Source organism: Canis aureus, chromosome 26 (assembly GCF_053574225.1).
Source record: "Canis aureus isolate CA01 chromosome 26, VMU_Caureus_v.1.0, whole genome shotgun sequence".
In the NCBI taxonomy this organism is placed as follows: Eukaryota; Metazoa; Chordata; class Mammalia; order Carnivora; family Canidae; genus Canis; species Canis aureus.
Window position 1 is genome coordinate 18,506,130 of NC_135636.1, and position 13,373 is coordinate 18,519,502.

Below are 13,373 nucleotides of genomic sequence, written 5' to 3' on the forward strand. Positions count from 1 at the left end.
AAGCAAAACACCTCCTCTTCAAAGCTATCAATCTTGTCAAGTATTCCCCTATTCAAACTGTTCCCATGATGTCCATTACTTCTATCCTTTTAGAACAATCTAGAAAGAACTGTGTACCCAAAAGTCAATTTTAAGTTAATATCTTATTTTTTTCATCATACATTCAAAAGAGTTGCTAATGGTTAAATTTCAGGCATGCTGTCAATGTTGACGTTTTAAGTAAAATGGTTGTTATATCACTTAAACCCGTAAGAATCTAAACCCAATGTGAATGGATACTTACGATTTCCTATTTACAAATAACTTCTTTAACATTCATGTTTTATCATTCCCTTTTCACATTTCCATTTTACTACCCCTGCGAGTTTTATCCCAATGAGTAGATCTTTATGATTCCACCTGTTTTATTGACTAAGTATCATACAACCTTACACCAAAAATAGGCATATCATTTAGAACTTTTAGTTTACTTTGAATTTAGCCCCTAAGGATGAGATAATTTCTTCTGAGTTATACATTTACTAGTAAACAACTGAAAAAAAAGTCCACATAAGTATCATATTTAATAATTGGCCAAAATATTAAGAGTAAACTTTATTTGAAATGAATCTGATATGACGCATAGAGCTTTAAAAAATAAACCCACACATTCATGAGTATTCCTTAATGCTAAGATAACTAAAGTTTAGCATCGGTTTTATTCCAACTTTTCATATTTCTATACAAAAATGCTGATAAATCCTTTTAGCCCAAATAGAGGAGTGTAAGAGTTTAATAGCACTTAAATCTCTAAACTCCTTTGGAGCTTCAAGCCAAAGACCATGATCTATTATCAAACTTATTTTTAATTACCCATCATCTGATGATCCAAATAGGTCTCTGACTCTGTCATAAGAAAAGTGTCCTCAGGGCACCTGGGTTGCTCAGGGATTGAGCACCTGCCTTTGGTTCAGGTCGTGATCCTGGAGTCCTGGGATGTAGTCTCACATCAGGCTTCCAGCAGGGAGCCTGCGTCTCTCTCTGCCTATGTCTCCGCCTCTCTGTCTCTCATGAATAAATAAATAAAATCTTTTTTAAAAAAGAAGTGTCCTTAGGTTTAGCACTTGGGATGTTTCACATTCCAGGACAATGTACGATAGGACAATGTACAATATTGAAATTCTGGGAAGATGAGAGGAATGCTGTCCTTCAGTAAAAAGGGAGAAAAGAAAGCAAATGCATTCTCTGGCAGATCAATTTTAGGAAAGAGGACATATACAGCTAAAAATCTGGACAGCTATTCCCTTAAAAGTCTCTAAGGCCTTGAATGTATCCCATTAGAGTATCTTCATCTATGGCCAAAGGTACACCTAAAGTCATTTGGAAAATGGCTGACCTATAGGAAAGATCATAATGTCTCTGCATAGAGCACAGCAACTTTCATAACTGGATGCAGGCTCATGTCCCATCACCCTTATCCTTCTACACCTGCTTGAGAAACTCAATTATGTATGCTGGTTCTGAGTTTGCTTTCAAGAGGAACATGTGTCAAAAAGACTTCCTCCCATCACTACACTTTGACCTCTAGCCTGCTGCTATTTAAGTCACAAGAGATGACTCACTGAAATTTATCCCAGCACCTTGCCCCTGGCTCAGGCCAGTCCCAGGGACTCCACTCACTGTGTGACATAAATTAACAGCAGCAATAGCTTAACCAGTCATCATATGTTTAGGATAAAAGTGTGTACAAACCAACCACCATCAGTTTTATTCCCACTCTCTAAACACTATTCAACAATTCCAGCATTTCATATATACAGATGGAATTCTTTTCATTACTCTACTGTTCTGTTCCACCCCTAACTTCTATTCCTGAAGCTTTCCTCAATTTCCCCCTCCCCATGTCAGCCACAGAATGAGTCACTCTCCTCCCTTAAAGCATGCTGCTTTTACTTCTATTAGATATTATTCACTTCTGCTCAGTGCCATGATGACAAGTGTGTAAAGCTGGTTTCCCTGTCTCCATTGTGGCTGCATCCACTGGTTCCATTCTATTTTGATCCCAGGTCCTGACCACTGCTCCTTGAAAATCTCTTTTCTCGCTGTCAGTCCATTCTTCCTATTCTTTGTAGGATCGTTCTTCCTCAGTTTCCTTCATCTGCACTTTCTTGCCCACTGTTTATTTTGTAGGTCCTTGCACCCTGCATCATGCAGTACTGGAGGTCTCAGCTATCCCAAAGTAAGCTAACACCAAACTCCCGTGACAGTTACCTTTTCACAAGTCAGAGGTAAAAAATGATCATTTTCTTGTGTTAGAGTTGCTATTATTTTTCTAAAGCTTGCCACTTAACAGTCAATAGTAATAACCAACAAATGACAGAAGTAAATAAATATTGAGGAAAAACAGAAATCAATCACTTATATGTAGCTTAAGGTTTGTGTATACATGCTCATGGGTTAGAATTTTATATGCTATATAAAATACTAGCTGGTGTTCATATGAAACATATCCATATTTCTAGATGCACATATATGCACACTTATACACATGTGTGTACAATAAATATAATTTACACATTAGGCAGCAACACAAAATTAAATTCCTATTTGTCTGACATCCAGCATGTAAAAGTGGCCTCAGGGGAACACTCAGATATTGCAGGTGGGCATACAAAATAGCTCAACCACTTGGGAAGCCAGTTTCTCATGCAGCTGAACCTGCACAGGACCTGGCCATTCCATCCTTAGACATTCACCCAAAAGAAGAACATGTCCACACAAAGACCTGTCATGAACGTTCACAGCACCTTTGACATGCTGCAACTGGAAAAATATGTATCTCCTTCAACAGATTAATAAACTAGGATTCATCCACACTGTTAACATCCAGCAATTTAAAAAGAACTACTTGTACATATAACGTGTCAGAATCCCAGAAATGTCATGAAAAAAAAAAAAACTAGATGAAAAGAACAGGATTCCTTTTGTAAGAAATGCTAGAAAAAGAAAAAAAAAATCCATAGTGACAGAAAGCAAGCCAGTGGTTTCCTGGAGGCACGAAGGTGAGAGGCATGGATTGTAAAAGGACCCAAACAAGTGTTTTGGGGTGACAGAAGGTTCTATATAATGACTGTGGTAATGGCTAGACTGGTACACACATTGGTCAAGATTCATTGAGACACACAGTAGACACTAATAACAGATGCATGTTATTGTATGTAAATTATAGTTCATGGACAGCCCAGGTGGCTCAGAGGTTTAGCGCCGCCTTCAGCCCAGGGCATGATCCTGGGGACCCGGGATCGAGTCCCATGTCAGACTCCCTGCATGGAGCCTGCTTCTCCCTCTGCCTGTGTTTCTGCTTGTCTCTCTCTCTCTCTCATGAATGAATAAAATCTTTTAAATTAATTAATTAATTAATTATAGTTCAGTAAAATTAAGTGGCCCTGCAGATTTTTCACCAAATTTGGAGACAAGTTTTATGGATGGCTTGACCTGCCATGGACACAGGCTTACACGGTAGACATAAAATTTACTTCGAATGACTTTGTAGGGGCAGATAGAGAGAATTTTTTTCTTTCACATGGAGTAACTTGGTGATTCATTTTAAAGGTTTCAGGGACTTAAAACATCAACCTTTATGGAAACTGCCATACTTTGAAAGATGGGAAGTGAGCCTATCTGAAAAGAGTTAATTGGTGGATTCCAAAAATGAGATCTCTGCTTATATTGGTACAACCTAAGCTTTAAGCCCTGTGGATAGACTCTCCAATAAGAACTATTTCTTCCAGATACCAATCCACAGATTACTATTTCCAAGGTGAAACAAAGGGACTTTGGATGGCATACCAGAATTGTAAATATTCTCAGTGAACATAGTTTATTGGAAGTGATAGCCCTGGAAACTGGGAGGAGTGAATGTGTAAAATGATCTATAAAGGAGAGGGAGTCATCCTTCTCCCCCACTCCCTGGGCTGACAATACAATATACCAAGGGATCTTCAACTTGATTTTTGTATCAGAATCGTTTTTTAATTTTTTATTTATTTATGATAGTCATACAGAGAGAGAGAGAGAAAGAGAGAGAGAGGCAGAGACAGAGGCAGAGGGAGAAGCAGGCTCCATGCACCGGGAGCCCGATGTGGGATTCGATCCCGGGTCTCCAGGATCGCGCCCTGGGCCAAAGGCAGGTGCCAAACCGCTGTGCCACCCAGGGATCCCTGTATCAGAATCTCCTGGAGAGCTTGTTAGAACACAGACTTCTGGGCCCCACCCCAAGGAGCTTCTGATCCAGTAGGTCTGGAGTGGACTCTGGGGATTTACATTTCTATCAAGTTCCTAGATGATTCTAATGCTGCTGGCCTGGGAAGCACACTTTGAAAACCACTGCCATGTGTTCCAGTCTTTTGGACCAGTGTTAAAATTCATTAATCCCGGGATCCCTGGGTGGCGCAGCGGTTTGGCGCCTGCCTTTGGCCCAGCGCGCGATCCTGGAGACCCAGGATCGAATCCCACATCAGGCTCCCGATGCATGGAGCCTGCTTCTCCCTCTGCCTGTGTCTCTGCCTCTCTCTCTCTCTCTGTGACTATCATAAATAAATAAAATTTTTTTAAAAAATTCTTTAATCCCCTTACCAATGAGTTAAGAGAGGTCTGATTAACTGATTTCTGTAGCTGTACTATCAGCCTTAACAACAGTAAGAAAGGTCAAAAAAGGAAAAATTTCACAATTCTTGGAGAAGATGGGACAAATTGTTCCTGCTTCAGATACCTTTGTATATGGATGAGTTTTTCATCAATTCTTAGGTTACTAAGCAGCTTGTTTGTAACATTAATTTTGCCACTCTCTTATCAGTAAAAGCGGATATTATACTAGGTTCTGCTGATAAATGGCAGTGTTGGAAGTTCCAAACGTACATCATTTTCTATTGTCATATGAAAAAGACAAAGATACAGGAATTGTGAGGGAGGGGCAAGAGGGTGAAAAGAAACTACATGAAAAGGTGGCGGCACAAGTAAAAACACAAATCACAACAGAACCAGAAATTCTGGGGGGAAAAAAAAAAACTAGAGTTCGAGAGATTAATAGTCAAGGGACCAGGGAGGGGAGAAATGCCTTCATGAGTGGGAAGTGTACTCTTCAGATGAAAAGAAAACCACGGTGTCAAAAGCACCTAAAATATAATATCAGGAAAAATAAAAACAGAAGAAAAGTCAAGCTGAGAGAGAAGGAAGGGCTATCTCAAAATCACTGAACATTTAGAAAATATAAAGAGAAGTATTCAGAAGATAAACCAGTAACAGTGATTCGTGAACAGAGGGGGAAAGGATCAATTTTGAAGATATTTTCATCTTATTTGTTGGATAAATATCCAACTCCAAGTTAATGAAATCAATTGTAGTTGTCCAACACTTCAGAAGCAACAGCCTGAAGGGGTTCGGCTGTGTTCCTGGGGAAGGTAGGGGAGCCTGGGGTGTGATAGGCCAAATCATGCCTCCATAAAGATGCCCACATCCTAGTTCCTGGAGGCTGTGAGTATGTTACTTACTGGCAACAAAGACTTTAGAAATAGGTTTAAGTTATGGATCTTGAGATGCAAGGGTTCAACGTCATCACAAAGAGTTTTTTCGTTTTTTGTTTTTTTTTTTTTTAAGATTTTATTCATTTATTTGAGAGCAAAAGAGAGCATTACTGACGAAAGGGGCAGAGGGAGAATCAGACTCCCTGCTGAGCAGGGAGCCTGAGGTGGGGCTCAATCCCAGGATCATGACCTGAGCCAAAGGCAGACAGATGTTTAACCAACTGAGCCACCCAGGCGCCTCGCAAAGAGGGTTCTTATAAATGGTGAAGTAAGCAGTAGAATCAAAGAAAGAGACCGGACAATACAAGCATAGGTTAGAGTGACACAGTCATGAGCTACAGACTGTGAGCAGCCTCCAGAAGCTTGACTAGGTCATAGGTAATGAACAGGTCCTCTCCGAGAGTCTTGAGAAACAACACAGCCCCGCAGACCTATTTTAGACTTCCGATTCCCCAGAAATTTGTGTTGTTTTAAGCCACTAATCCATCCCAATTTGTTACAGCAGCAAAAAGAAACTAATACAAAAATCTGGAGGAGGCAGAGTTGAACTAGAGAGAACATGCCTCCTCTAACAGAGAACACAAGTCCCAGTTTTGCCAGGTTCCCCAATTTGTTAGGACCCATGGAAAATCTGTTGGCATACAGTTAGCAACTAGTAACACAGTGTGGGGCAAAGTATGACCTTGACATTGTCTTTTTTTGGGGGGGCAGGGGGGGTATGGGATATATCCAATCATGCAACATAGCTACACAAAACATGGATAAACCAAGTGACCATGTTTTCTGGCTCAGAGCTACATTCTAGACCCTGACCATATCAAAGCCTGCCCAAGCAGAATTCAGCTATTAAAAGAACCCCTCTAGAGAGTGTTCACCCATGAGTTGGAGGGGAGAGGTAGAAACAGGGAGAGAACTCTTCAGCAGCCCAATGCGGGGCTCAGTCTCAGGACCCGGAGGTCATGATGGGAGCTAAAATCAAAAGTCAGACACTTAACCAACTGAGGTAACCACCCGGGCACCCCAGAATCCCTCTGTTTCTGACCAGAATCCACAACGCAAAAGTGTGGTCCATTCTCTGCTCACAAGTCATTCAGAAGCTGAAATTCAGAGTGTTAGCTTCTTCTTACATTCTAGATAATCAGTGGGGCCTATCTGCTCTATGGAGTCATTCTGGAAAATAAAATTACTTTAGAGAAACAACTTGGTCTTTGCAGATGAAAGGAGTTATTAAAGGGAGCAATGTTTAGACTATTACTGAACTATGGCCAGCTACATGGTAATAACCTAAAAACGAAGATAAAAAGAAACAAAATGCCAAATGATTTTGCCTCATAGTAATCTTTCTGTTAATTCTACTTTGGTAGAAGGGGGGGAGGGGAATGGAGCTAATCACATTCAAAGAGACAAGTGGCCTCTTAATATTCAGACAATCAGCCAAAAGTATTTGAGCGAAGGCTTTCCAAAACACTAAACAAAAAAGGTAAAAAGTGTAAAAGAAATGTAAAGGAGGGCTTTTGTACAGAGCAATATATAATGTCACTGGGAAGACAAGGCTAACAGAGAGTAATTAATAGTGCCCTGAAGAATGATGCCAATAGGTCTGTAAGTCCATACAAGAGGTACTCAAGAAAGGGAGGGACAGGCAGACATTTGAAGGGAGTGAGAAAAGCTTCATTCTGAACTGTCAGAGAAGAGGTAAGATGCATGTATAAAAAGGATTAAGATATCCCACTCCACATAAATGGGTTTGGTGACTTCTCTCAACCTAGAATCTTACATTTTTCATTGAAGCTGAAAATATAATAAAAATCTGCACCCATGGTAGCCTTCTGTTATAAGATAAACATATAATAAATGTAAGAGCTCTGCAGGATTGGAGAAAAGATAACTCATATTTCTATTTCATGGGAGCTTGTTATTATTAGAAGCAGAAATTTCCCCCACCATCTCCATCCCATAATTCTCTACTTTGTTACACGTTTGTACAAATAAATGCAGAGGATATGCACATACATACACAAGCACGCAAGTCTCTGGTGCCTCCAATTATATCATAAAATACCAAAGTAGAAGTCTCAAACTCTTGTAACCCAGTAGAAAGCTGCTCTGATTTATAACCTGAACTTATTTTTCTTAAAACATGGTTCTGAGTTATTTTATCAGAACTGACTTCAAGTGTTTGCAAAAATTACTCCTTTCATCTGAGAAGCAACAATAAACTAAGTGGCTTGGAAAATATAGTAAATATGCATGTAGAGATGGTTTCTCCTGGCCTATAGGTAGTTGACTTTATATATAGTCAGTCTCTGGTTTATATTTTTAAATAGATAACTGTTGAGTATTTGTTCAGTTTGGTTCTAAGGGTCATATACTGTGCTTTTAAAAACTACTGGGGTATTTTCTTACATTCCTTTCTAAGCAAGAAAACAAACTTCCTATTAAATGATGTACCTTTAAAAATCAATATAAATTTCTACCAAGTATTCTGGGTCAAGACTGTAAAAAAAAAAAAAAAAAAAAAGCTTCTGGGCACTTACCACATAATATCTATAACTCTAAGTTGTTTGTTTGTTTGTTTTTCATTTAATCATGAGAGGCAGAGAGAGAGAGAGAGAGGCAGAGACACAGGCAGAGGGAGAAGCAGGCTCCATGCAGGGAGCCCGACGAGGGACTCGATCCCAGGTCTCTAGGATCAGGCTCTGGGCTGAAGGTGGCATCAAACTGCTAAGCCACCGGGGCTGCCCTATAACTCTGAGTTATACTCTGGGTATTTATTGCTAAAAGTAGCTGAATCAACCCACTGCTTATAGCTCAGTATTCACTGAAAAAGCAAGATATGCCTAAATGTAAGTAACAGTTGAAGGACTTACATGGACTTTCAGAACATGAATTACATGTTCAAGTGTATTAAAATGACTAACATGAAGGAAAAAAATAAGAAGTGGGGGTTTTAAGGCACTCTGAAAGAACTCAATTTGAGTACTTTAAAGCCCCTGAACAACTTTATGAACTCACTCATTTGGCCATATCCTTTCGGCTAGGCTACTTTCCTGCTAGATATTAAAACACTGCTTCTTTGTGACCAAAGACATTGTGGGGCATTGTTTGCTTTCTAGTTACAGGTCATTCCGAGAACCTGCATTTTGAGCAAATTGCTGTCTGGAGAGTGGAGGTTTACACAGTTCTGTGTATCCACCTCAAGGTGGATCTAAATCAGTCCCATCCTTAGTGAAGTATTGAGGGTAAAACGGACACAAACTATTGCACACCAAAGTGGAATGTCATGAATTAAGATGACCCTGGGAACAAAGCTTTCTGTTCCAGATACAAGCTTCCAGTTATGGAATGAATAAGTCATGGGGATGAAAGGTAGAGCATAGGGAATATAGTCAGTGACACTGTAATAGCTCTGTATGGTGACAGATGGTGACTACACTTGTGGTGAGCACAGCATAATGTACACAGAAGTTGAATCATTATGTTGTAAACTTGAAACTAACATACTATTGTGTCAGCTATATTCAAATTTAAAATAAAAACACATCTAGATTTTTTTTAAAGTGTGAATCAATGTATATTCACCTCATAATTTCGCCTGGTATATATTCTCAAGTAAGATCTTCACAGCAAATAGCTGGCCACAGAAATGACGTGTGTTGGCCTAAAGAACCTCTTAGAATATGGTTATCTCCAGATCTCCACGTCTCAAAGTATATGATCTCACCCATCATCTTGTAAAATGTTAGAAGAATCAACCAAGTCATTGGCAAGCAACCCGTGCCAAAAGGCAGATATTCTGAGTTACTGTTAAAAGTTTAATTTTTGTCAGAACTAAGAACACCATAAACAAATTAGATGTTAGCTTGTTAGAAAGTGTTGTACAGGGATGCCTGGATGGCTCAGTGATTGAGCATCTGCCTTCAGCTCAGGTCATGACCCCAGAGTCCTGCATTGTGCTCCCCACAGGGAGCCTGCTTCTCCCTCTGCCTGTGTCTCTGCCTCTGTGTCTCTGCCTCTCTCTGTGTCTCTCATGAATAAATAAAATCTTGAAAAAAAAGGAAAAAATGTTGTACAATCTGTGTACTTCAGAGTATGGAGAATATCTTGTATGAATAAAATTGATCCAGTTAATCTGATAAAACAAACGGATCAGAAATCACTCATTTGTGATCAAGGAGTTCTTTTGAAGGGGAAGATCCACAAAAGCACATAAAAGCTAAGAAGAGGCCATGAGGAAACCTTCTCAGATGACAGGAATGTTCTATATCTTGCCAGGGACTGATTTACACAGGGCTATCCATTTGCCAAAGCTCAACTTACATATAACTAAGTATGTGTATGGCTCATTATATAAATTTTATATTAAAAAAATACTGAACTCTAGTTAAAACAAGCTTGTGTAAATATGCAAACTTATGCTTTTGGTTTATTTTTAAATGCATCAAAAATAAGATAGGAAAGAGAAAGGTGGATGGAAATGTGAGGATCTAAAGTATTAAGGGTGGAATCTAGGTGGTGAATATAGCTGTACATTGTAAAACCCAAATTACCATTGAGATTTCCGTTAAGAACACTGAAGAAAATATAATGGAAAGGAATCACTGAAGAATACAAAGTAGCACACTACCACCCCCACTGCCCACTTTCTTCAAGAGTTTACAAGGTATCTAGGACACAGGAAGAATATTTAAGTTGAAACTTCAAAGCACAAATCTAACAAGCTGAGATATGGAAGGTGTTTTTCAACACACACACACACACACACACACACACACACGGCACCTGGGTCTCTCAGTCGGTGGAATGTGCAAGTCTTGATCCCAGATTGTGAGTTCGCACCCCATTAGGCATCGGGGTTAGTTAAAAATTTTTAAAAATAATTAAAAAAATAAAATCAGTGAGCCAAAGTAGGGCAGGAGATGCTGTCAGAAGACTGTGGTGCAAACACCAGTCCAACCCAACGCAATAAAAGACTCCGGACAGGTGGGAAGTGACAGCTGACAAAGGAACAGATGAGGCCTTGGTGGCAGTGGCAAAGCAGGAGATTTGCACTGGAGAGGCAAGTGGCAGGGCTGCCCGAGACAGGGAGTCTCAGGAGAAAAGGGCTATGGCAGCTCGTCAGAGGTTACAATGTCAATGTCACACATTCCTTCCAGAGAAAACAGCAGGTCCCACATCATCAGTTACATCATCTGTGAAGGGGCCAATGTCTACAAATAGTCAATCCACCTCAATCACATTGTTATTTGCTTTGCAAACTGATTGCTTGGTATGACTAGACAATGTCCATTAAGTTAAAAAAAAAAAAAAATCTACCTGAGCCAGTATTTGATACCGTGTAGCTCCTCACTGGACAAAGTGTGGTCCCTGAACTAGCAGTACCAGCAGCCCCTGGGGGCTCATTAGAAATGCAGAAGCTCAGGCCTCATCCCACCCCTGCTGCATTAGAATAATTTACTGTTTAACTCAATCATAATTCATATTCACATCCAAGTATGAGAAGCAGAGAGTGATTTTACAATCTGCAGACCAAGCCTCAATAACTTAACTCTTCTCAAAAGCAGCTTTAACTTTAGACAGAGAGAGGAAAGTTGCAGACAAACAGGTGAGCAATAGTAAGCCCTGGACACCTGTCTCCCGTAAACACCTTTCCCCCCAACAACTGCTACCTCCTTGTACCACTTAAGCCTACCTTCCACCTATTCAGGAGAACTGCTCCCAAGCCTGAAGCCCCCCCAAAGTCAATCAAAATAAAACACGGTTGAGCTGGTTTTGAACATGTGGGAAAGTTTCATCTTCTTCAGCAGGTCTAGAAATATTCTGTGTAACTTTGGTGAGTGGATCACTTTGCATGTAATCACTGCTTAATACAAAAAGCATATAAAATATTTTCTCCAACAGGTAACTAACGAAAGAGTTCTCCGCCACTGTCTTGTTTCAACCGTGAGCTGTAAGAGTTCAATCCCCTTAAAAATAGTCACAGAATGTCACAATTTATTCATGTATACATCTGTCTAAACTGTTTATTTTAATGATTTTTTGTTTACTTCTAGCATCATAACACAGACTTTCATGCTCAAGTATCTGTGGCTAGTCACAGTTCAGACAAAACTAAAAGTTTTACCTTTATTCATAATGACAGGTCTTTAAAGATACTAAAATTCCTGACAAAACAGAGTACACAAACATGAAATATTCTTCTAAAGCTATCTGAAGCCAGTTTTTTTGGTGTGTGTTAACTACAAGTTTCATATTCTAGCATCATTTGTCTATGAATACATGCATTCAGTTTTTAAAAAGACCACCACCAAACGCACAAACCAAAACCTAAATTATTAATTTCCATTCATTATTTCAGGAAATAATTTTATATACTGTCTCATTAACTTTCTAAGACCATGAGTAAGTACAATTCCATAAGTAAAAGTAGATTTTCATGCTCTTTTAGGAAAAGACTTTTAAAAATAATCACTTTGCCTATCTTAATACAGTTGAACCAAAAAAAGTGGCAATCAAAACATCATATTGAAAGAGGTCCTATAATTTTATTGCTAATTACAAAAAATGAACATGAATGGATTTTGTAACAATTTATGCGTGTGGGAAAAAATGTTTAACACTGTGTGTATTGCATCATATTGAGGTATTCACAAAAAATATTTAAGAGACTTCTTACATTTTTTGCTAGACCTTATTTTTAAGTTCATAACAAATTTGGATAAACAGCACAGATTTCTCATATGCCCCCTACCTCCACATATGTCATTTTAAAAACAAATTTGCAAAATCCTAAGTGCCACACACACACAAATCCTACCAGCCAATAAAATCATGTGATAAATGCCTTACTGAAAAATCTATTTGAGTTATAGTGAGGTTTAGGGACATTTTAAAAGACATTAAATCTGTATCTAATGCCAGAATCACCACAAAACAGTGTCTAATTTATTCTGCCTTAATTTTGTCTTGAGTTTCTCCCTTATTAGAAAATCTTTTTTAAAAAATCAATAATGGATAAATCAAACAACCTTCATAAAAAAATTTGAGTGGTCAAAGAAACTTAAAGCAGAAGTATTTTCTTTTCTACCACTACCCCTCCAGGAAGCACACAAGTAAAACTGTGACAGCCCTCCTCCAAGCTATAAAACAAAAAACCAAACTTACCAAAACTAATCCCCTTCGTAAATCTTAACTGCCACTCATAAAGTTGAAAGTATGTTCTCTTACCTGAAAAGGAGTGAGTAGGATTTAAACCTCACCCCGTCAGAAATAGACTCTTGAGACCATGCCCTGATGCAGGCTCAGAACTGCAGGGGCACCCACAGTTCTTGGATAAACTCACTCTTTCAGAAGGGGAGGAGGGGGCAAGAGATGGGATGAGCAAGCTCACGCAGCCAGCAAATGTAACAAGACTGGTCCTTTAGGCAGAGCCCCACCCCTTGGCCACAAAGGGAGAGGTTGGGCCAACAGTGCCCACAGCCACAACAAAATATCCAGACAGAGCAGCCGACAGAGACTCTTTTCACCATTCTAAGCAGAACAATAAATACAAGCAAATGCTTTTTATAGGCGTCTTGCCGAGTAACTGCCCAGAAATGAGTAAGAGGTCCTGCACACAAGTATCACTGGATCAGAGGTTGGGGTTTATCAACAGGAAGAATAAAATTTGAAACCTACACCTGGGGATCCCTGGGTGGCGCAGTGGTTTAGCGCCTGCCTTTGGCCCAGGGCGGATCCTGGAGACCCGGGATCGAATCCCACGTCAGGCTCCCGGTGCATGGAACCTGCTTCTCCCTCTGCCTGTGTCTCTGC

The 13,373-nt window shown here is 39.6% G+C and overlaps 1 protein-coding gene across 11 annotated transcripts in view; it reads right to left on the reverse strand.

Annotated features, from left to right (window-relative positions):
- The window catches only part of PLCB4 (phospholipase C beta 4), a 418,936-nt gene that overhangs the window by 301,394 nt on the left and 104,169 nt on the right, over positions 1–13,373 (reverse strand). For 4 of the 11 annotated variants that reach the window (XM_077872242.1, XM_077872229.1, XM_077872234.1 and 1 more), the window contains exon 1: positions 12,789–12,966. The exons of 5 other annotated variants lie outside the window; for them this stretch is intronic. The gene's annotated coding sequence lies outside the window, so the exon portion shown is untranslated. Of the gene's footprint in view, positions 1–12,788; positions 12,968–13,373 lie in introns of those variants that run through there. 2 more of the 11 variants (XM_077872240.1, XM_077872239.1) reach the window with 2 other exon arrangements.